Source organism: Schistocerca nitens, chromosome 1 (assembly GCF_023898315.1).
Source record: "Schistocerca nitens isolate TAMUIC-IGC-003100 chromosome 1, iqSchNite1.1, whole genome shotgun sequence".
Lineage (NCBI taxonomy): Eukaryota > Metazoa > Arthropoda > Insecta > Orthoptera > Acrididae > Schistocerca > Schistocerca nitens.
This window is the reverse complement of record NC_064614.1, coordinates 163,696,550-163,719,808: the sequence shown is the minus strand read 5'-3', so window position 1 is coordinate 163,719,808 and position 23,259 is coordinate 163,696,550.

The window sequence follows — 23,259 nt, the reverse complement described above, 5'->3', positions numbered from 1 at the left end:
CTTACGCTAAGGACGACACACACACACACACACCTATGCCCGAAGGTGGACTCGAACCTCCGACGAGGAAGCCGCGCTGACCGCGACAGCTCGCCTAAAATGTCGTATGAATTAAATTATGTGACTAGTGATGAGCCGGCAGCTATGACCGAGCGGTTCTAGGCGCTTCAGTTCAGAACCGCTCTGCTGTTACGGTCGCAGGTTCTAATCCTGCCTCGAGCATGGATGTGTGTGATGTCCTTAGGTTAGTTAGGTTTAAGTAGTTCTAAGTCTATGGGACTCTCAGATGTTAAGTCCCATAGTGCTTAGAGCCATTTAAATAATTTGAACCAGTGATGAAAAAAATAGATTAATAAGTAACTATTAGTGGGATTAGATTCCTACGACCTTCTTGCATTGTGTGAACGCTAACATTTCGACCACAATGGCTTCTTCCGGGTGCTACCTTCGCACAGGTACAGGGTGTTTCAAAAATGACCGGTATATTTGAAACGGCAATACAAACTAAACGAGCAGCGATAGAAATACACCGTTTGTTGCAATATGCTTGGGACAACAGTACATTTTCAGGCAGACAAACTTTCGAAATTACAGTAGTTACAATTGTCAACAACAGATGGCGCTGCGGTCTGGGAAACTCTATAGTACGATATTTTCCACATATCCACCATGCGTAGCAATAATATGGCGTAGTCTCTGAATGAAATTACCCGAAACCTTTGACAACGTGTCTGGCGGAATGGCTTCACATGCAGATGAGATGTACTGCTTCAGCTGTTCAATTGTTTCTGGATTCTGGCGGTACACCTGGTCTTTCAAGTGTCCCCACAGAAAGAAGTCACAGGGGTTCATGTCAGGCGAATAGGGAGGCCAATCCACGCCGCATCCTGTATGTTTCGGATAGCCCAAAGCAATCACACGATCATCGAAATATTCATTCAGGAAATTAAAGACGTCGGCCGTGCGATGTGGTCGGGCCCCATCTTGCATAAACCACGAGGTGTTCGCAGTGTCGTCTAAGGCAGTTTGTACCGCCACAAATTCACGAAGAATCTCCAGATAGCGTGATGCAGTAATCGTTTCGGATCTGAAAAATGGTCCAATGATTCCTTTGGAAGACATGGCGGCCCAGACCAGTACTTTTTGAGGATGCAGGGACGATGGGACTGCAACATGGGGCTTTTCGGTTCCCCATATGCGCCAGTTCTGTTTATTGACGAAGCCGTCCAGGTAAAAATAAGCTTCGTCAGTAAACCAAATGCTGCCCACATGCATATCGCCGTCATCAATCCTGTGCACTATATCGTTAGCGAATGTCTCTCGTGCAGCAATGGTAGTGGCGCTGAGGGGTTGCCGCGTTTGAATTTTGTATGGATGGAGGTGTAAACTCTGGCGCATGAGACGATACGTGGACGTTGGCGTCATTTGGACCGCAGCTGCAACACGGCGAACGGAAACCCGAGGCCGCTGTTGGATCACCTGCTGCACTAGCTGCGCGTTGCCCTCTGTGGTTGCCGTACGCGGTCGCCCTACCTTTCCAGCACGTTCATCCGTCACGTTCCCAGTCCGTTGAAATTTTTCAAACAGATCCTTTATTGTATCGCTTTTCGGTCCTTTGGTTACATTAAACCTCCGTTGAAAACTTCGTCTTGTTGCAACAACACTGTGTTCTAGGCGGTGGAATTCCAACACCAGAAAAATCCTCTGTTCTAAGGAATAAACCATGTTGTCTACAGCACACTTGCTCGTTGTGAACAGCACACGCTTACAGCAGAAAGACGACGTACAGAATGGCGCACCCACAGACTGCGTTGTCTTCTATATCTTTCACATCACTTGCAGCGCCATCTGTTGTTGAAAATTGTAACTACTGTAATTTCGAAAGTTTGTCCGCCTGAAAATGTACTGTTGTCCCAAGCATATTGCAACAAACGGTGTATTTCTATCGCTGCTCGTTTAGTTTTTATTGCCGTTTCAAATATACCGGTCATTTTTGAAACACCCTGTACATCAGTTATATAATAGACGCGTAAAATGTCTCTTGCGATTTTCTCAGAACTGTCAGAGTACTGTTCCTCACTACTTGCACATTGTGTTGTTTTAATGGCCTATAAAAGGTGTAAAAAGTCTGAAGTGAATCCTTGATTCCAACGTCGTGGCCTCTCCTTGTGAGACTGTTCCGTGGCACCTTGCCAGCAATGTCTCACAACCTCATCCGTGTGTCCTCTAGGCACCCACCAGAGAGTCCTTTCGCCACGCAGTACCCAGTTCAGAGCAAAGCTCGCCTCTTTAGCGTGCACTTTCCATGCAGTCAATCACCTCGCCCATTGCAAACGGAATACCCTCCACTCTACGAGTCATTAAGCTGTCAGTCAACTGCCTTCAGATCATACTCAGTTTGGTGGAAACTTTGTAAGGGGTTCATTACTATTCGCTAGCGCACTGGAGAGATGTAATTTCGATGGATTGCTCGCACGTTGCCTGCGATATGGAATATCTATGCTACAATAGAACCGCAAGTCAGAGCAGTGTTGGCAGTAAGTCGACTTTAGTAGCTCGCAGAGAGCAGTCGTGTTTTGCAGCTCGCACAGAGCACTTGAGTCCTGGAGTTCGGATAGGGCAGTGCAGCGATTGACTTGTGTTGGGCCGGTCGTGCGTAACGAAGGCAGTGACTGAGCGATGTGATTTTTATATATATATATATATATATATATATATATATATACATATATATATATATATATAACATCGCTCAGTCACTGCCTTCGTTACGCACGATATATATATATATATATATATATATATATATATATATATATATATATATATATATATATATATATTATTGTTCATTGTTGCCGCGCGCATATGTTAATTGCCACAAATGGTTTAACCACAATTCTAATGTTAAAGTCCCATGTAATTCCTTGCAGAAATGTTTCAATTATAACATCTGTTCTGAAAAAAAACTTTTACCAGTCATTTATCTGAGTTTAAAGATTTTACGAATTTTTCCTGTGCATACTCATGTTGATTAAGCAAATGAAAATCAGTTGCTTTCCTACAATTGAAAATCTAGTTCAAAATGGCTCTGAGCACTATGAGACTTAACAGCTGAGGTCATCAGTCCCCTAGAACTTAGAACTACTTAAACCTAACTAACCTAAGGACATCACACACATCCATGCCCGAGGCAGGATTCGAACCTGCGACCGTAGCGGTCGCGCGGTTCCAGACTGAAGCGCCTAGAACCGCTCGGCCACCACAGCTGGCGAAAATCTAGTGGCCAGCATTCCAATGGGCTGTGCCAAAAATTTCTTATAGGAGCAGATATTTAGATAGAGTTATCCGGCGACATCATTGTGAGGTAAGAATTTTTCAGTTTATTCAGGATGATTTCACAGGGTCATGACGCAGCGCTGCCGACGTCAAAACTTATTAATCTCCATATGCAGTCAGTCTTTAATGGAATGTCACATAATAACTTGAAATTTTATCATTGGAAAGAAGTTTTTCTACTGGGAACGTAAACGAGAATTTTTGTTGCGAGGTTACAATAAATGAGAAAATTATAATTATTTTTCTGTTGGGGGGTTACAACTTCTAGATCAAATTGTAGCTCCTCCTTAGACTACAAACTCAGCCGATAACATTGTTTTCACTGTCTTATGACTTTAATACGCCTTTGCGTCTGATGTGACTACTTCCGCGCATCTGCGGCAGGCATTCCTCGCACATACCTCGGTGATAAAAAGGCTGCTAGTGAAACTGATAAGCTGCTGTCTCTACTAGCTTTCAGCATCGCCTCTCCCCTGACTCCTTAGCAATGGCATGGCCACCGCGAGCCGCCCACTCCATCGGCTTTTTGGCTGGGTGGTGGCCCTAGGTTGCAAACGCCCACGTCGTTCTATTCTTTCAGACCCATAAAAACTCCTCCAGCCCTCCGTCCATATTACTTTCGAAGACCACGGAGATCTTCGCCAGCACGAAATGATCCTCAAAGCAAGCAGCTCCAACGAAATGTTAATGTGAGGCTGCCCAGTATTAGCCAATAAATGATTAAAATTTCAATGACACCACCTAAAAAATTAGATGCCGTACAAAGTTAATATCAAATATGAATCGCGAACGTAACAAATGTTCGATGGCAAAATTTTGTCACCTTACAATCTAACCATTATTTTTCTGTAACGTTGCTTTCCAAAATTTCTATTTCTTCGTCTCGTTGTCGTAAAAGATGCTTATTCTTCAATGTATTCTGGGTGTTGATACAGAAATACAGGTACGTATATTGCAGTCTTTTGCAAAACACATAGCCAAATGCCTCAATAAGTATCCAGTGCATCAATTTTTCTGTAATGAATGAGATTTTCACTATGCAGCGTAGTGTGCGCTGATATGTAGCTCCATGGCAGATTAAAACTGTGTTCCGGACCGTAACTCGGGACCTTTCGCGGGCAAGTGCCTTACCAGCTGAGCTACCCAAGCACGACTCACGCCCCGTCCTCACAGCATTATTTCTGCCAGTATCTCGTCTCCTACCTACCAAACTTTACAGAAACTCTCCTGGTAGAATACTTGCCCGCGAAAGGCAGAGGTCCCGAGTTCGAGTCTCCGTCCGGCACACAGCTTTAATCTACCAGGAAGTTTCATATCAGCACACACTCCGCTGCAGAGTGAAAATCTCATTCTGCAAACATCTCTCAGGCTGTCGCTAAGCTATGACTCCGCAGTATCTTTCTTTCATGAGTGCTAGTTCTGCAAGTTTCGCAGGAGAGCTTCTGCAAAGTTTGGTAGGTAGGAGACGAGGTACTGGCAGAAGTAAAGCTGTGAGGACCGGCGATGGGTCGTGCTTGGGTAGCTCAGATGGTACAGCACTTGCGCGCGAAAGGCAAAGGTCCCGAGTTCGAGTCTCGGTCCGGCACACAGTTTTAATCTGCCAGGAATTTTCAATTTTTCTTTAAGTTTTCTTCTTCACTTGATCTTTCCATACGACTTAACAGTGCAAAAATGACTCAATTGAAACCAGTATCTATATTTTGTTTGTCCTTTGAGACAAACCTCGAACACACCAAACACATTTTTTTTCTAAAGGTCTTCAGAAATGTGTATTATTAAATTTTATCTTACTTTAAAGAAACAATAAATAAGATTACAATGGGCGTTTACTCTTTCAGACACAGCATTAAAAACCATCTTATACTCCATACACAAAAAAATGTGTAGAACTGCGACAGTCTCTCCACATACGAAGAACTGTGATATAATTACTGATGGAGAAGAGTTCGACTTACCGTCGCCTGCTTAAACGACGACTTCACTTTCGACTCGATTGTAAACTGCTAAAGATGCCGCCACTCATTCATACTTTTATAGTCTGCAGATACAGTCAGTCACCCTTTGCACCAAGAGTTCATACTACAGGTCGGTACTGATTGCAAAGTCAGTCATTCAGCAGGATTATGAAACTCTGTCTTGATCGTAGACAACAGACAGAAGTCACTGCTAAAACGGGAATAACTTCTACAAGGTTCCTTTCTTTCTTCTTTTGGCATAACCTTTTTACAATGTCATTAAACAAAATTAATGTGCAGTATTTCTTAGATTGTACATATATTATCTATACTATACACGAAAATTCTAAAAATGTCATAGATCCAGCTCCAATATCTGCTGATAAATACCTCGTAGGTACACTGTATATCACAGACGAGAACACATGAAATACTTTACATTCCACATTAAACTGTCTGTACAATGTTCATTAAAACTTACATAATGTCACAGTCTGTCTTAAAGTAATTTAAAGCAGTATAAACTCTATGACAAATTTCTTCGTAGTTTTTTATATACGAATAACAATAAAAATGGTTAATGTGTTTACTTTGTTTCCCTCTTTGACGCGGTGACCTTCCTCCTTCCAGTGTATTGCTAGCGTCCTCAGGCTGCTTTCGCCAAATCGGCCTGCTCGCAATACAGGATTTTAAGTGTTTCTTACATTAGTTTTACACACCTGGTGTCTACCGATTCCTATAATATGCCCTACGTCGCGTTAATCGTCCCGGCTAATCCAGCAGCCATGCTTCGTACAATTTTAACAAACATCTTTTGGGTATACTCAATTTTATCATGACAGCCCATCAACGTGGTTTCACTCAACGTGGATCCGAATTCCGCAATTGTCCATCCACATTATGAAAATATGACCATTATAAACCTGGAGAAACGTCATGAAACCGGTAGTTAAGAATAAAGATTCCTCATACAGCTATGCGGCTCTTGGAGACACATCATCACTCTTGACTTTAATTCTTATAATTTGTTTGATAATTTGAATGATTATTGAATGCTGAGCGTTTTTTATTCATATTTTCCAGAAAGCTGTTGGGTTTGTTCGAGTGTAAGTAGCTTCCAATCAACTAGCTAGATGTACCTCAAGGAAATTAGAGTCAATTTATTTAGTTGACGGTTTAGTTCTTTCCTATAATGTTCATCTTTGAAACATGACAAGAATTCATGGTTTACGTTGCGAATAGTTTCAACATCACAATATAATTGGATGTTGTATTCTGAATTCTGAATAGACGGGCTGAGAAACTATCATTATTAACAAGACCTCTGATAATCTTGTGGTCGGTGAACCAAGGTTTCAGAGAAATTCCCAGTAATATAGTGGCACACCAGTTGCCTTGTCCTAGAGCATTGTTTCTCGCCCAAGAAATAAGATTGGACTGTGCATTTTATTCGAAGAATTAGCGTAGTTCAAGCATCTTTTACCTAATCTCCATACAGTCCATTAAAAGCTCTCCGTTTATGAGCTAGTATCGACATCAAGTTCGAACTTACCGGTCTGGAATAATGTCTTGCTGGAATTAGATCAGGAAATGAGACACTTAACGTAACAGATGAGTTTTGCTATTTTGGCAGCAAAATAACTGATGATGGTCGAAGTAGAGAGGATATAAAATGTAGAGTGGCAATGGCAAGAAAAACATTTCCGAAGAAGAGACATTTGTTAAAATCGAGTATACGTTTAAGGGGCAGGAAGCCTTTTCTGACAGTATTTGTCTGGAAGTGAAACATGGACGATAAACAGTTTAGACAAGAAAAGAATAGAAGATTTTGAATTGTGGTGCTGCAGAAGAATGCTGAAGATTAGATGGGTCGATCATATAACTAATGAGGAGGTACTGAATAGAATTGGGGAGACGAGAAATTTGTGGCACAACTTGACTAGAAGAAGGAATCGGTTGCTAGGACACATTCTGAGACCTCAAGGGATAACCAGTTTAGAACTGGAGGGACGTGTGGGTGGTGAAAAGCCTTGAGGGAGACCAAGGAAGAATAAAGTAAGCAGATTCAGAAGGATGTAGGTTGCAATAGTTACTCGGAGATGAAGAGGCTGGCAAAGGATACAGTTGCACGGAGAGTTGCATCAAGCCGGCCTTTGGACTGCAGACCACAACAACAATAACTGTCCCATACAGTATTCCATTGTCCTCCATTCCGGATTTTCTCTTCGAATCAGTAGCGATGAACTGCGATGCCCTGTAAGGATTCGTTTTTATTGTCCCTCTCGTTTGTTGTGCGCAAGCATTGCGCCTGGAACGTAGGCTACCGCTAGAGCTCACCAGCGTAGCAGCTTGCCTGCCTCCCTCCCACCGTACAAGGGCTATGGGAAGGAACCAGCTGAGTTTTAAGAGACGACACAACGGGCGCACTCCTGTCGTAAGCCGTCGGAAAAACTCCCGTTTCTCAACGACGGTGCCGAGCAAACTCTCGCGTCGCGTCCGTTACGTAAATCCGGTGCGTACGTTCCCCGGCGACCCTACGTGAGAACTCGGCTCACTCGACTCTCAAAGGACGCTCATATTAACTGTAGTGTCCTTCTGAATGAACAAAACGAGGGCAACCTAACATCCTTGTTCGCAGGCATGGATCCAGGCTTTAATTTAGTGTGATGAATCAGTCACAGTTTGACACAGTTTGTCCCAGTCTCGGTCCGGCACACAGTTTTAATCTCTCAGGAAGTTTCATATCAGCGCACACTCCGCTGCAGAGTGAAAATCTCATTCTGGGACGAGGGTAAGTCAACTTCTATCCGAAAGTTAGTAATATTATTGTTCATTTTGGTAGTACCGTCGTTTTACGTTGATGACGCATGCTTTGTTTATTTGTTGTTATATCTTGGTAATTTTCAAGCTGCTAGGTTAGTATCGTTATCGCTGCCGTGCTGTTAATCATGGCTATTCCGCTGTCTCTTTTCACCAAAGAAGAGCAACGTCAAGTGATCCGTTTTTTGTGGTCGGAAGGCGTATCAGGGGCCGAAACTCATCGAGGACTTTCGGCACAGTACGGGAACAGTGTTTTGCCACATCGGAGTGTCTACGAATGGATTGAAAAATTCCGAAATGGTCGTACAAGTGTTACGCACGATGAAGGAGAAGGACGACCGTTTACTGCCACATGTGAAGGAACCATTGAGCGTTCACGTGAAATGATTCTCTTAGACGAGCAACTGCTGACGAAGTGGCACATCGTTTGCAAATTATTCACGGTTCTGCCTACGAAATCATTCCAAACAGATTTGGGTTTCATAAACTTTGTGCAAGATGGGTCCCAAAACAACTCACACAGTTGCATATTTATTTATTTTATTTATCGTATGGCAATAGAGACACATAAGAAAGAAACAGACAAATCACTAATATAACAAACGTTAATAATTGCAAACAAACATTACTAATATAACAAAGTTTAAGGATTACAAACAAACATCATGTCTATTAATATAATCTATCGACTCTGGAGTTGCGAGCAGGAAGTCGTCGGGGCTCCCATTGTAGGCTCTTCTGGAACACTCTTCAACAATGTGGCTGATGGTCTGACTTTCTCCGCAGTCATACTGAGGGGATAGTATTTTACCCTATTCATACAGGGAGTAAGCACATATGCCATGACGAGTTCTAATCATATTTAGAGTGGACCAAGTTTTGCGTGGTAGGTAAAAACCAGGTGGTTTTTGTGTGATGCAAGGCATGTTATGATTTTGCCATGCATTCCATTTTTCAGACCATGCGCTTGTGATGCTGAAACCTTCTTGTACACAGTTCCTTGCTGTTCTTGTTGGCGGGTTCCTACATCGAAGCCTATTTAGTGTTTGCAGCCTCAATGTCTTGGTGGATTGGCAGGCTTCGATTTCCCATGATGTTTTTGTATTCACGTACAAGGGCGTCAGTACGTCGCAGGTGTGGCGGCGGGATGTGACTTAATATTGGGAGACATTGCGTTGGAGTGGGTTTAATTACTCCAGAAATCATCCTTAGAGTGTTATGCAACTGGACATCCACCTTTTTTACATGTGGGCTGTTTAGCCAAATCGGAGCACAGTATTCGGCAGCTTGGAATACAATTGCTAAAGCAGAGGTGCGGAGAGTGAAGGCCGTTGCTCCCCAGGTAGTACCACAGAGCTTTTGAATAATGTTGCTTCTTGTCTTTAATTTTTCGGCAGTCTTTTTTAGGTGCTCTTTAGAAGATAGTGTTCTGTCCAGCGTCATGCCCAAGCACTTCGGAGTTTCATTATGCCTGAGAACGGTGTTTTCAAATCGAATGTTGAGTTTCTTTCCAGCGAGTTTGTTGTTGAGATGGAAGCAACTAACCTCTGTTTTGGAAGCATTTGGTTGAAGTGTCCACTTACGGAAATATTCACCCATTATCTCCAGGTCTTTCGTTAGGATATCCTCAGATGCTTCAATTGTGCTACATCTTGTAGCGAGGGCCCATTCGTCAGCATACCCGAACTTTCTTGATTTTGTTTCTAGCAGGTCTGCAATATAGAGGCTAAACAGCAGTGGTGCGAACACTGATCCTTGTGGTAAGCCATTCTTTAGTTTTTTGATGGAGCTGTAGTCAGTGTCCCTACTTATTTGGAATACCCTATCATTGAGCTTGCTGTTTCCATAAACAAACGTACTTGGACATCTGCAAAAAACGTTTGGACCGCTATGGTAACGCAGAGGACAACTTCTTAGACAGGATCATTACTGGTGACGAAACGGATCCATCGTTGCGGGCCGGAGAGTAAACGGCAGAGTATGAAATGGAAACATGCAAATTCGCCGTGCAAGAAAAAGTTCAAGAACCAAACGTCCGGAGGAAAACTGATTCTTACGGTTTTTTTGGGACTCAAATGGTCCAGTACTGGAACATTATGGGGAAAGGGGCACAACAATAAACAGTGTACGTTACAGTGAGATGCTTGCTGCCAGGCTGAAGCCTGCAATTCGAAGCAAACGCCGAGGATTGCTGTCAAAAGGTGTTGTGTTGTTGCGCGACAATGCCCGTCTGCATACTGCTGCCCACACTGCCTAAACGCTGCAGAAACTCAAATTTGAAGTACTGGATCATCCTCCATATGCCCCTTATGACTATCACATATTTGGTCCACTCAAACAGGCATGAGGGGGCCGTCGATTTGCCTCGGACGAAGCAGTGAAAGAAGCGGTGCATTCCTGACTCGCAGCTCAACCGAGAACCTTCTTTTATGAGGGCATCACGAGGCTTGTACAACAATGAACCAAGTGCGTTGTAAAGCAAGGTTTTCCATAGTCGCCTCGTTGCCCCATAGAATACGCTTTCCCTAGGTCGCAGCTTTTGGTCTCTGTGAATTGAACAGCGACAGCAACTGCGGCGACTGGAATTGATACTATCACCCTGAAACGAATTACCTCGGTCATTAAAATAGTAATATACAGCACCTCATTTTATTTTATTGGTCCTTCAGTGTTGACTGAAGTTGAACCTTCCTGGTAGATCAAAACTGTGTGGCAGACTGGGACTCCATCCGAGGAACTTTGCCTTTCGACCGACTAAACTATCCGAACACGACTCACGACACACCCTCACAGGGAAAGTCCCAGGATCGACTTCCGAATCGGGACTAGGCATAAGTTTTCATTGTTTTATTTTATTGTACTGTACAGGGTGATACGCGAAAATATGCAAATATTTTAATATGTTATTCTACAAGTAAAACTAAAGAAGAAAGTTCATATAAACATAGGACCGCATACGTTTAGTTACGGAGTTACAGATAATAAAAGATTTTGCCTGAAATTTAGCAACTTCTCTAATATGAAGTCATCGCAAAACTGTACGAGGTTAAAGTAAAGCACGATTTCCATTTATTTTGCTGTTATTGGTCTTGTGAACATAAGGAAACATTACTTGCTCGAATTATGAATGCACTAGTCGAAATTAAGAAGACCCCCGTGAAACTGAAACGAGTAAGAAAATCTGTTCATGCCGGCCGGTGTGGCCGAGCGGTTCTAGGCGCTTCAGTCAGAACTGCGCGACCGCTACGGTCGCAGGTTCGAATCGTGCCTCGGGCATGGATGTGTGTGATGTCCTTAGGTTCTTTAGGCTTAAGTAGTTCTAAGTTCTGGGGGACTGATGACCTCAGATGTTAAGTGCCATAGTGCTCAGAGCCAGTTGACCCATTTGAAATCTGTTTATACACATGCAGCTAAATGCATTGAACTCGGTGGAGACATTTTTGCACATTTATTGTGAATGTATTGTGGAACTGTATGTACACTGTACGACTCAGTAACTTAACATTTGCGGTCCTATGTTTATATGAACTTTTTTCTTTAGTTTTACTTGTAGAAAAAGATATTCAAATACTTGCATATCTTCGTGAATCACCCTGCATTTGAAGTTATCCAAATTGCCACCTATCTGTAAGGGAATCTCCGCTGTCTGTGCTACGGCACGGATATTCTCTCCGACCAAACTCAAACATCCAATGCTCCAGTGAACGGTGTAATAACTATCTGTCATTATGCAATTAGTAATCTTGTGTACTGCTTACGATGAGCACTGCTACAGCAATCAACATATCCTGCTTTACACAAAACTATCAAATTCAGCAATGCTTCGTAATTACTAAGTACGAGGGCAGTTCAATAAGTAATGCAACACATTTTTTTCTCGGCCAATTTTGGTTGAAAAAACCGGAAATTTCTTGTAGAATATTTTCAAACATTCCCGCTTCGTCTCGTATAGTTTCATTGACTTCCGACAGGTGGCAGCGCTGTACAGAGCTGTTAAAATGGCGTCTGTAACGGATGTGCGTTGCAAACAACGGGCAGTGGTCGAGTTTCTTTTGGCGGAAAACCAGGGCATCTCAGATATTCATAGGCACTTGCAGAATGTCTACGGTGATCTGGCAGTGGACAAAAGCACGGTGAGTCGTTGGGCAAAGCGTGTGTCATCATCGCCGCAAGGTCAAGCAAGACTGTCTGATCTCCCGCGTGCGGGCCGGCCGTGCACAGCTGTGACTCCTGCAATGGCGGAGCGTGCGAACACACTCGTTCGAGATGATCGACGGATCACCATCAAACAACTCAGTGCTCAACTTGACATCTCTGTTGGTAGTGCTGTCACAATTGTTCACCAGTTGGGATATTCAAAGGTTTGTTCCCGCTGGGTCCCTCGTTGTCTAACCGAACACCATAAAGAGCAAAGGAGAACCATCTGTGCGGAATTGCTTGCTCGTCATGTGGCTGAGGGTGACAATTTCTTGTCAAAGATTGTTACAGGCGATGAAACATGGGTTCATCACTTCGAACCTGAAACAAAACGGCAATCAATGGAGTGGCGCCACACCCACTCCCCTACCATTTTCTTTAAAGCCATACCCTCAGCCGGTAAAGTCATGGTTACAGTCTTCTGGGACGCTGAAGGGGTTATTCTGTTCGATGTCCTTCCCCATGGTCAAACGATCAACTCTGAAGTGTATTGTGCTACTCTTCAAAAATTGAAGAAACGACTTCAGCGTGTTCGTAGGCACAAAAATCTGAACGAACTTCTCCTTCTTCATGACAACGCAAGACCTCACAAAAGTCTTCGCACCCGAGAGGAGCTCACAAAACTTCAGTGGACTGTTCTTCGTCATGCACCCTACAGCCCCGATCTCGCACCGTCGGATTTCCATGTGTTTGGCCCAATGAAGGACGCAATCCGTGGGAGGCACTACGCGGATGATGAAGAAGTTATTGATGCAGTACGACGTTGGCTCCGACATCGGCCAGTGGAATGGTACCGTGCAGGCATACAGGCCCTCATTTCAAGGTGGCGTAAGGCCGTAGCATTGAATGGAGATTACGTTGAAAAATAGTGTTGTGTAGCTAAAAGATTGGGGAATAACCTGGTGTATTTCAATGCTGAATGAAACAACCCCTGTTTCAGAAAAAAATGTGTTGCATTACTTATTGAACTGCCCTCGTATGTATGGGAATTGGATATAAGTCCTTGTCTCCTCCTCCCCCTTCTGTCTGTCCATCTCTTCCTTCGACCTCTCTGACCATGTGACTATATCCTTCCCGCACCCCCCCCCCCCCCTCCCCATCCGGCCGCTGACCTGTTCAAATGTGTGTGAATTCTTAAGGGACCAAATTGCTGAGGTCATCAGTCCCTAGATTTACACACTACTTAAACAAACTTATGCTAAGAACACACACACACCCATGTCCGAGGGATGACAAACCTCCGGCGGGAGGGGCCGCGCAATCCGTTACATCGCCTCAATCTGAGCGGCCACTCCGCGCGGCTCACTGACCTGAAGTTTTGTTTATTGTTACTGCAAATTCAAGTTCTGTAGTAGTAGTCATAAGCCGACACACCATAAATAAAAATTTCCTGGTTTCTACGAAAAACCGACTACAAGGAGGAAAACAAAACAGCGCACTGCTGTGTATACAGTTTTTTTTTTTTTTGTTCACAAATACAGATAATGACAAAGGATGTACTGCGTATTCGAAAATTCCCTTTAAAAACTTCAAGGATTTGTAGAGGAGAGTGAGTACGTAATATTTTGAACGGGAATCTATGTCCGGAATGGCACCGTTTCCGTTCTACGACCTGGTTTCAATTCAGATGTGTAACACGTCCACGTCTTCTGAGGGAAAGAGAAGTCTCAGAGTTCTTTGTCTTCGTATGTAGTAGGGTAGACAGCATGACACTAACTACTTCTTGTGAAATTGTATGCAGAATTTAACTGATGAGACTCCTGTAGAGATAGAGAAGATCCGCTAGCGCATGTCGTGACCGCTGCACTGGAAACTGAAGAGAAAACCATATGGGATGGAGAGTGTGTACCGGGACATGCTTCGTAGATACAATGACAGTAACAACGCTGATGGTCGCTGAATCGAGCAGCTCTTGCAATGCATCAGTACTGTTCCGTACATGCAGTATGCTGGGTTCTTTACCGTTTTGTATTGATTTAAACACTCCATTCTTGAGTGTTAACACAAACAAATGTGCTAAAGTGATACATGGATCTTTCGTTATGTTTTCTTTTGAACTGTTACCTAATAATTGTACTGAGTCACGCATAATTCAGTTCCTCAAACAGAAGTCGAGTAGTTAAACATCTGAATTGAAATCCCCTTAGAACGGAAACGGTGCGTTTCCGGACATGGGTTCCTGTTCAGAACTCATTTACCGGGTGATCAAAAAGTCAGTATAAATTTGAAAACTTAATAAACCACGGAATAATATAGATAGCGAGGTAAAAATTGACAGACAGGCTTGGAATGACATGGGGTTTTATTATAACCAAAAAAAAAAAACAAAGTTCACAAAACGTCCGACAGATGGCGCTGGACAGCAAAACGTCAGTGACTGCGCATGACAATCGTGTATAAAAGGAGCTGTAATGAGAGAGAGAATCAGATGCGCCAGCCGTCGGAGAATGTTGACGTTACCTGAAAAGGCGCTTTTAGTGAAGCTGCATTGTCAGAATGGGGAATGTGCTAGTTCAGCGTTACGATCCTATCGCCATAGGAAGGGGATTCGAACGGGTAAAGGTCCGTTGACAAATGCAGCTATGGCGAGAATGATTTCGAAGTTCGAAGCCACGGGTTGTTTAGACGATAGACCCCGTAGTCGCCGACCGAGCGCAAGGCGTAATGGTGCTGAGACAGTTCAGGAAGAAATGGAGACTGTAGCGGGTTCGTCTATGCACAGGGAAGTCAGCGCTCGTGCAGTCGCACGTCGCACCGGCATTCCATACTCTACTGTTTGGTTGGATCTGAGGCGTACCCTCCGATGTTATCCGTACAAAATCCATCGGCATCGTGAACTGTTACCTGGCGATTTAGTGAAGCGGAGGGCATTTGTGGTGTGGGCGTTTCAAAAGATGGCGGAAGATGACGATTGGTTGATTAACGTGTTGTGGACCGACGAAGCTCATTTCACGCTCCGAGTGTCTGTCAACGCCCACAACTGCGGAATGTGGGCTACCTAAAGTCCTAGAACTGTCGTGGAAACTCCATTGCACGACGAGAAAGTCACGGTATGGGATTTACCACATCTACCGTTATCGGGCCTATTTTCTTCGAGGAAATGCGGGATTCCGGTTTTGTAACTGCTACCGTGTCGGGTTAGAGGTACGCCGATATGTTACAGAATCACATCATCCCCAGCCTGGCTGATAAACACCTTCTGGAATGTACGATGTTTATGCGGGATGGCGCTCCACCCCATATTGCTAGACGCGTGAAAGATCTCTTGCGCGTGTCGTTTGGTGATGATCGTATGCTCAACCGCCACTTTCGTCATTCTTGGCCTCCTAGGTCCCCAGACCTCAGTCCGTGGGATTATTGGCTTTGGGGTTACCTGAAGTCGCAAGTGTATCGTGATCGACCGACATCTCTAGGGATGCTGAAAGATAACATCCACCGCCAATGCCTCACCATAACTCCGGACATGCTTTACTGTGCTGTTCACAACATTATTCCTCGACTACAGCTGTTGTTGAGGAATGATGGTGGAGATATTGAGCATTTCCTGTAATGAACATCATATTTGCTTTGTCTTACTTTGTTATACTAATTATTGCCATTCTGATCAGATGAAGCGCCATCTGTCGGACATTTTTTGAACTTTTGTATTTCTTTTTGTTCTAATAAAACCCCATGCCATTCCAAGCATGTGTGTCAATTTGTACCTCTCTATCTACATTATTCCGTGACTTATTCAGTTTTCAAATTTATACTGACTTTTTGATCACCCGGTATATACTTAATCAACTCTACACGTCTTAACACGGGAATTTCCGAACACCCTGTATATGGGAGAAACAATTTGTGTAATGTTAAAATACCGTATTATCGTAGTTAAAACGGACTGTGAGAAATGTAATGTGTAATGTTAAAATGCCGTGTTATCGTAGTTAAAACTGACTGTGAGAAAGACAAACCCATACAATTACAAGCAAAGCGCAGCACAGCATTTTCTTTCTCGCAGTCAGTTGAACAGCAAACCTGTTCATTTGTCTGAGTACTTATGATAGGGTTGAGCAGATCATTATGTTAGAGGTACATTAATTCTATCCCCGAGTCGAAAATTAGTTTAGTAGTTTTAGCGATAACATTTCACACATCCTAAACGTGCCGACAGGTTGGATCGCAAAGCCTAGCATAAGGCAATTTCTGTTGTATTATTCTTATCGTACAGAGACAAAATTGCATTTAAAGGTGAAGAATATATATGATAGAAACAATTATTCCTAATGGGTCTTCCTCATTATACATCATGCATATATTAAAAATATATGGCATATCTTCGTCCAAATGTTTGTTTGAATAGCGTATAAAAATTGGTAGTAAAGGGGTCAATAACTTTTTCGAGATTTTTGTTAACAATGTCTGCTCTTTATACTCTATTATATACATATTTATATATCATATATATTAAAAAAACATATAGCCTATGTCCGTTCGTCCGTTGTTCAAAAATTTGAAACAAATCGGTTAAGATCTTTTCGAGATTGTACTTAAAAATGTTGGTTATGTCCATCCGAACCTTTATTAGAGTATCGTGTAAAAATCTGAAGTAATTCGGTCAAGTATTTTTCGAGAGTTGTGGTAGTGACGTAAAAACAGCGACTTCTCGTAGTAGTATAATATATGAATATTTATATATTACATATATTAAAGAATAAGTAGCTATCTCCGGGTGTTCATTAGGGTAGCGTTTAAAAATCTGAAGTAAATCGGTCAAATAATTTCGAGACTTTTGGTAACAATGTTGAAGAACGAATTGTCTTTACATACTCCAAAACACGTCTTCGGCCTGACCTCTCAATTACAAATAGAATTGTCTTCAGTGATGACTCCCGCTTCGACCTGAGCCCCGATGACCTGCTAAGACGTCTCTGAAGGCGCCCCGCACAGAGGTGGGATACCAACCTGGCTGTCGCCAGCCATACGGCACGACAACCTGGAATTATTGTCTGGAGTGCCATTTCTTTTTATAGCACGATCCATTTGGTTGTAATCCGCGGTACCCTTGCAGCACAGTGGTTTGTCGATGGCATGCTACGCCCTTTTGCTTTTCATGCCAACCCAGCCTGAGCTTACATTTCAGCAAGATAACGCACACTCGCACAAGGCGGGAGTTTCTACTGCTTGTCTTCATGCTCGCCAAACCCCACATTGGCCAGCGAGGTCGCCGGATTTCTCCCCAGTCGAGAGCGTTTGGAGCATTGTGGGCAGGGCTCTCCAAATAGTCTGGGATTTTGTCGATCTAAAACACCAGTTGGACAGAATTCGCCACATCTTTAAGGAAGAGTCCAACATACCAAGCCTAATAACTGCTTGTACAAGCGCCAGAGGTACACCGACGTTAATGATCTGCTCAAGCTATGAAGCTCTTTCTCTTGAACAAATCACGCAATTTGTCTGAAACTGTAACGGCTTGTTCGTCTGTACATGTACATCAAATCCACCGACTACCGTCCCTTTCGGATCTTCCTTCGTGGCGCGTCACTTTGTTTTTTGTACAATGTGTTTTCTGAAGCAGAAAAATGAGTTGCTATTGAATGTAAATTCAAGTGTCAGAAAATGGAACCTGAACGATAACCAGTAAAGATGTTTGTTGTTGTGGTCTTCAGCCCAGAGACTGGTTTGATGCAGCTTTCCATACTCTATCCCGTGCAAGCTTCTTCATCTCCCAGTACCTACTGCAACCTACATCCTTCTGAATCTGTTTAGTGTATTCATCTCTTGGTCTCCCTCTGGGATTTTTACCCTGCACGCTGCCCTCCAATACTAAATTGGTGATCCCTTGATGCCTCAGAACTAGTCCTACCAACCGATCCCTTGTTATAGTCAAGTTGTGCCACAAACTCCTCTTCTCCCCAATTCTATTCAATACCTCCTCATTAGTTACGTGATCTACCCATCTAATCTTCAGCATTCTTCTGTAGCACCACATTTCGAAAGCTTCTATTCTCTTCTTGTCCAAACTATTTATCGTCCATGTTTCACTTCCATACATGGCTACACTCCATACAAATACTTTCAGAAACGACTTCCTGACACTTAAATCAATACTCGATGTTAACAAATTTCTCTTCTTCAGAAACGATTTCCTTGCCATTGCCAGTCTACATTTTATATTCTCTCTACTTCGACCATCATCAGTTATTATGCTCCCCAAATAGCAAAACTCCTTTACTACTTTAAGTGTCTCATTTCCTAATCTAATTCCCTCAGCATCACCCGACTTAATTCGACTACATTCCATTATCCTCGTTTTGCTTTTGTTGGTATTCGTCTTATATCCTCCTTTCGAGACACTGTCCATTCCGTCCAAATGCTCTTCCAAGTCCTTTGCTGTCTCTGACAGAATTACAATGTCATCAGCGAACCTCAAAGTTTTTATTTCTTCTCCATGGATTTTAATTCCTACTCTGAATTTTTCTTTTGTTTCCTTTACCGCTTGCTCAATATGCAGATTGAATAACATCGGGGTGAGGCTACAACCCTGTCTCACTCCCTTCCCAACCACTGCTTCCCTTTCATGCCCCTCCACTTTTATAACTGCCATCTGCCTTTTTGTACAAATTGTAAATAGCCTTTCGCTCCCTGTATTTTACCTCTTCCACCTTCAGAATTAGAAAGAGAGTGTTCCAGACAACATTTTCGAAAGCTTTCTCTAAGTCTACAAATGCTAGAAAGGAAGGTTTGCCTTTCCTTTATCTATTTTCTAAGGTAAGTCGTAGGGTCAGTATTGCCTGCCGTGTTCCAACATTTCTATGCAATCAATCCCTTTGCAATCAATCCCTTTGGTCGGCTTCTACCAGTTTTTCCATTCGTCTGTAAAGAATTCGTGTTAGTATTTTGCAGCTGTGGCTTATTAAACTGATAGTTCGGTAATTTTCACGTCTGTCAACATCTGCTTTCTTTGGGATTGGAATTATTATATTCTTCTTGAAGTCTGAGGGTATTTCGCCTGTCTCATACATCTTGCTCACTCGGTGGCAGAGTTTTGTCAGGACGGCTCTCCCAAGGCTATCAGTAGTCCTAATGGAATGTTGTCTACACCAGTTAAGATAAGAAGACATTATAGAAGGAAAGTGAAGACCAGATTGATGAGTCGGAGACTAGTCAAGAGATATTAAATGAAATTCGGATAAAAAAGTTATAAAACGAAATGACAACAAGAAGGGGTAGATTGGTAGGCCTCACCCTGTGACATCAAGCAATAGTTAATTATGGAAGAGTGGTGGCAAAACTTTGACGGATTTCTAGGCCTGACTACAGAATGCAGCTTTAAGTGGATGTAGTTGCAGTATTTATGCAGAGATGAAGAGGCTAGCTAGGGATATAGCAACTGGAGAGCTGCATCAAATTACTCTCCAGACTGAAGATCACTACGGACTGCGTACAAGATACACTGTACTTTTCTATAATTTATGCAACAAATGAAGATATTCCATTTACCTCCCGGGTACTAGATCCACGTTTTTTATCAATTTAACGTCGGTTCACTGATTTACGACCCATGGCTGCAGAGACTTACCATTTGTAATCAGTTACTATCGGATTTTTTCTCTTCGTCGCACTGTCTCCGCTTCACTCATTCAGTGACTATAAAGCTGTGCAGATAACAGTAGCTCACCGAACGCCAAGTCCCACACAACGATGTGAAAACGATAAAAGAAACAGCTTTCTGAGCCGTAAAGTAGTGTTTAGTTATCTCTGCAATTCAACGTATTTCTACGAACAGCAGAGCATCAATTACTGCGTGAGGGAGATACGTAAAGAGCCATCTGGCAATTACAACGAGTCTCTCAGTTGGAAAACTGCTTGTTTGCAGTACAGTCACCCACTCCAACGCGTGGCGCTATCAACTCTCCACGTCAAGAGGCTCTAAGAAACTCATTAGTAGCACGCCAGTACGCAACACAGTCCTTGACTGTTTACCGATTTCCAACTTCCTTCATTGCTGCATTGCTAGGCTTCGCACAAAGAATTCCTAGATATGAATTAAAATATGATACATTTAAATGCTGATTTGTCAATGGTATTGGTTATACGGCATTTCAAAGTAGTATTGTAGTGGGAATTTCAGCCGGCTGGAGTAGCCAAGCGGTTCTAGGCACTTCAGTCTGGAACCGCGCGACCGCTACGGTCGCAGGTTCGAATCCTGCCTCGGGCATGGATGTGTGTGATGTCCTTAGGTTAGTTAGGTTTAAGTAGTTCAAAGTTCTAGGGGACTGATGACCTCAGATGTTAAGTCCCATAATGCTTTGAGCCATTTTTGGGAATTTCATTTACTCTGCAAACTACAGTGAATTTCCACTGCACCAAACATTCTGTTTCCTTCCCATTCCATCCGCATATGGAGCGAGGGAAGAATGAGTACCTAAACACCTCTGCGCGTGCTGTATGAGGTGGAATCCAAAAGTTTTGGGACTGGTGCTGCCAACTGGAAAGTAGAGGTAGTAGATATTTGCACCGCTAGGTGGCGAGACCTGCAGATCTGATGAGACAGGGTTCAGTGTGGCAGTCAGTTGGGGGGACGTGTTGTGTGCCCACAATGGTTTCCGTGATACTCTATGTTTGGTGTGTGGCGATTTTACGGTGGATCCGCGAACAGAACAGCGCGTGTGTATCAAATTCTTTGCGAATCTCAGGAAAAGTGCTACAGATCCCTTGCAATGATTCAACAAGTGTTTGGGGGACAGAGCATGAGCAGTACGAGTGTGTTTGAGAGGCATGCACGGTTCAGGGCCGGCCGTAGAGACGTCGAAGATGATGCTCACATTGGAAGGCCCGTTAGCCACACAACCCAGACAATATTACCAAACTTCAACAAATGGTTCGTGCGGATCGACGTCGAACCATTCAAGACCTTGCGGACGAAGTGGGTTTTGGTTATGGGACATGTCAACGAATGTTGACTGATGGATTGGGCATGCATCGTGTCGCTGCAAAATTTGTGCCAATAATCTTGACTGCCTATCAGAAGGCACAGCGTGTTGAAGTGTGCAAGGACCTTCGTCAAGGCCGCATCTGATGATCCAATCTTCTTGTCACGGGTTATCACCGGCGACGAGAGCTGGATTTACAGTTATGACCCAGGGACAAAGCAACAATCGTCCCAGTGGAAGAGCCCGGGCTCTCCAAGACCCAAAAAAGCGTGACAGGTGAAGAGCAAAGTGAAGAGCATGGTCATCGTTTTATTTGATACGAAGGGAATTGTGCTCAAAGAATTCGTCCCACCCAACCAAACAGTGAATTCCCCGTACTCTTGTGACATTTTGTGATGGCTCCATGAAGACGTGTGGCGACGACGGTCCGAATTTTGGCGTCAAGGGGACTGGCTGCTGTATCATGACAATGCACCCTGTGACACGTCCTTTCTCACCAAGACCTTTTTGGCAAAGAACAACATGGCGGCTGTACCCCACCCACCGTATTCGCCAGATTTGGCACCCTGTGACTTAGAGCTATTCCCAAAACTGAAACTCAAGTTGAAAGGCTATCGGTTCGACACTCTAGAGAGGATTCAAGGAGCATCGCTGGCAGTGATAAACACCCTCAAAGAATAGGACTCCCAGAAAACGTTTGACCAGTGGCAGAAGCGCTGGGACTGGTGTGTGCGTGCAGATGGGAACTACTTCGAGGGTGATGGTGACCATTCGTTCTAAGGTAATGTTTCCAACAGATGGCAGCACCAGCCCCGAAAATTTTGGATAGCACATCGTAAGTCGTCTAATTACCTTCGATGTACCTACGGACCTGTAATATATTCCTAGTTACCTCACTTCTCACTCGTGCTTGAAACACGTACGAGTAGGCTTATATGGGGTGTCTGTCGTCTTTATCAACAGGTTCAGGAAGTTCAGCATTTTGTCTCGTATATCAAACAAACCTCTCGTCATTCATGCTGCTCCTCTTTGCATACGTTCAGTATACCCCTTTATATTTCTTTGGTAGCGGACAATTGTCTTGGGCAATATTCTGCGTTGTTTTGTACACGATATCCTTTCTGCAACGGCTCAATTTGCCCAGTATCCTACCAATGAACCGAAGTGGGCCACCTGCTTTACCAACGATTGAGTCAATGAGATCATCTCGTTTCATATCCCCGCAAACTGCAACACCCAGGTATTTGAGCTGACCGATTCCAGTTGCGACGCACTGACGTTGTAGTCATAGGTACTACTTATTTTTAGTGAATTGTACCATTTTGCATTTTTGAACATTTAAAGAAAGTTGCCAATCTTCACACCTCTTTCGAATCTATTATCTCTTCGTCTTATATTTGACATTTTCATTTGTACCCAGCTGATCGCGTTTGGAGGTGGGTAGTCCCATTTTTGTACATATTAGTAGTTGTATTTTCTTCATTTTGATGGGGTATTGAGTCCACAGCTGAAAATCTTGGAGTAGTCACCAGACATATAATACCTTATTGTCTCAACTTTGTAAGTTCTGGGGAGTTTCTCCTCGATGCAAATGCATCCGAGCCTCGTGAAGGTATATAACGAATTTCTCCGTCTATTTTAATCAATTTATATGTAGTCTGCTAATTTCAGGCGATCCATACTTCTCTTGAGCATGATCCACTTGATTTCCTCTGAAAAGTGGAATGCCAAATAAACACGGCGAGTAAACGTACAATGTGGAACTGGAGTTTTGGCAATAAAAAGCTGTACAAAACAGCCGTTGCGGTATGTATGTAAACAGAAGAGTCAATATTTCAAATGGAAACTTGGCTATGCGAAAACTTTGTACAAGATGGCTGCCATCTTTGTTGAACGTTGATGCAAAGCAATCGCGGAAATGGATTTCTCTGGGTGACGGTTCCCTCACAATGTCTCTGACGTCCTATTTGAGTGGATGTTTTTAATTCATCCAAACTTAGATTCTGATGTCTATTCTAAAGGTTTGTCGT